The sequence below is a fragment of the Bactrocera tryoni genome, chromosome 3 (genome assembly GCF_016617805.1).
Source record: "Bactrocera tryoni isolate S06 chromosome 3, CSIRO_BtryS06_freeze2, whole genome shotgun sequence".
Classification (NCBI taxonomy): Eukaryota; Metazoa; Arthropoda; class Insecta; order Diptera; family Tephritidae; genus Bactrocera; species Bactrocera tryoni.
Window position 1 is genome coordinate 20637457 of NC_052501.1, and position 2582 is coordinate 20640038.

A 2582-nucleotide genomic window follows, 5' to 3' on the forward strand; every position below is an offset into this window, starting at 1 on the left:
TATCAATAAAAATTTTGTGTTTTAAAAATTTATAAACAAATTATTTTTTTTCTATAAAAATTTTGTGTTGTAATTTTTGAAAAAAACTAATGTTTTAAAATTCAATTAAAAAGATTAATTTTTTCAATTAAAATTTTGTATTGTAATATTTAAAAAAAAATAAATTTTTCATTAAAAATTTTGTATTGTAATATTTGAAAAAAATTAGTGTTTCAAAAATTATTTAAAAAAATGCATTTTTCAAAAAAAAAAAATTGTGTGGTAATTTTTGAATAAATTTAGTCAATAAAAAAATAAATTTTTTCAATAAAAATTTTGTGTTGTAGTTTTTGAAAAAATTTAGTGTTTCAAAAATAAATAAAAAATTAATTTTTTTTTGTAATTTTTGAAAAAAATTAATGTTTTAAAAATCAAAAAAAATATATAATTTTTTCATTACAAATTTTGTGTTGGAAATTTTGAAAACTTTTAATGTTTAAAAAATCAATAAAAAATTATGTATTAAATTGTGTTCTGTAAAGCAAGCTTAAAAGACGAAGTAATATGAAGATATATTTTTTGAAGTGAACAGAAATGAAAGCAGAAAATACAAAAAATAGAAAAAATCTTTAGCGCTCCTTTTTATATGTATTCTTAATCAAACTGTATACAATAAATGTATATATGACCACAAAGGTAGAAAAAGGGAATGCGCACTACTTTGCAAACACACCTTCCAAGCATCATAAATGTACATACTTACATACATAGATGCATCTATTTTCTGCATATCTCTCTATTTTACTCGAGTTCACAACACTCACCCTTTGTCAGCTCAAAATTTCATCGCAATTTTGAAATTTCTCGTTTCCTCTTTGTGCTCATACGTCCACTTTGCATTGATCTGCCGCTTATTCACTCATATTCCTTTGACATTGCTACACACTTATCTCTGTTGCCTGCATATTTCTCCGGCATATTTGCAATCCCAACTGACCCATGGCATGAACTATGACTGTAATGTTGGCTTCGTTTCGGATTTCGATTATCTATTTGTGTGGCTATTTGTATTTCATTTATTGGGCGTAGCAAAACTCAAAGATAGAGATTACTCAAAGCTGCCAACGAGCGCACATACAACAATACAGCGATTTGCTAGATGTTCGCCGAGTGCTCTGCATTTGGATATAATTGGGCTGTGCGCTGGCGGACAAGCGTTGAGGAAATTAACAGTAACAGACATTTGGGATTTCATTGGACCCAAAGCAGTGTCAAGTGATTCAATATAGCACTTGTGGGTATATACATACACACATATGTATGTATGTATATACAGAAGAGTGATTGCAAGTTGAATATATTCGTTATAAAAAGTATTTCTCATCATTATGCGCTTTTCTAATTGTAGCTGTCTTCGATTCGCCATTTCTCTGCGCGCTGCTCTCTTGCTAAAGAACTTTATAAGTAAAAATAAAACAATAAAGCTGTCGAGTTAAAATTTTCTGTGGATAACTCACTAAACTGGTAAAACTGCTATCTCCAAGTTTTGTCTAACACAGTTTAGACCAGTCTTACAACAGTGAACTGTGATTGGATCATATGACAATTTTGTCACAGAACTTTTTTTTGTTTTTGGTTTCAAAATTTAACTTTCTTTGAACAACTTAAGCTATATAAGCGTTTTACTATTCTCCAATGCTTGGCAAATCAAAGGCAGCTTTATAAGACTGTAAATTAACATGTAATTTACTTCAATTTAATAGACATGGCTCCAGCTAGAGCCATCATTACGTCCTCAGAGGAATTCTCTATAGAGTCATCTGAACCAATGTTCCCAGTATCATTTTCAGTATATTTATACCAGCGTGTCTCATTATCTGAAAGAACAGTAAATTGATTGTTGTGATTTTAAAGCTCGTTAGGGTTGAACTCATTACCTCTAAATTTGGTAGGCCTACATTCTTCTCATAAAGATTCACTTAAACAATTAAAGACTAAGTTTTATTCTCGAATTTGGACTTGATTTTAATTTTAATTTTGTATTTCTACAGGGGAAATTAAAAAGCATTCTCTCTTAAGCTTACTGCGAAATTTCACTATTTTGCTATTCTACAATTATCAAGGTTGCCTTTACATTTTTCTTAGTAGCGGTAAATAAATCAAAAGAGCCCACCTGTCCTATTTAAATACATACTTTTATTTGAATTTCTGTGAATTTTTGTTTTTTATTTTATCAAAAGCCATTTTTCGAAAATAAAAACCATTTCTCCGAATTTATCTAAATATTGTTTAACCTCTTACCACCCGTAAGCAGTTTTCGCACTTCGGAATTTTACCGAGAATATGCCACTTTAGAAAATTTCTCTGAACATACATAAATTTAAGCTAATCACCAGTGCAAATATTATATTCACAGCAAAATCTTATCACAGTAGGTCATAACAAAAAGCTGACGGACTAATCGAGGTGATAAAAAACTGGCTACCTGGAACTCTCATAAATATTAAAAATTGCTAACTAGAATTCTCACTAAACTGAAAGTTAACTAAACACATAACGATTATTTTCGAAAAATTTTGCGAATTTAGAAAAAAGCGTGTGTA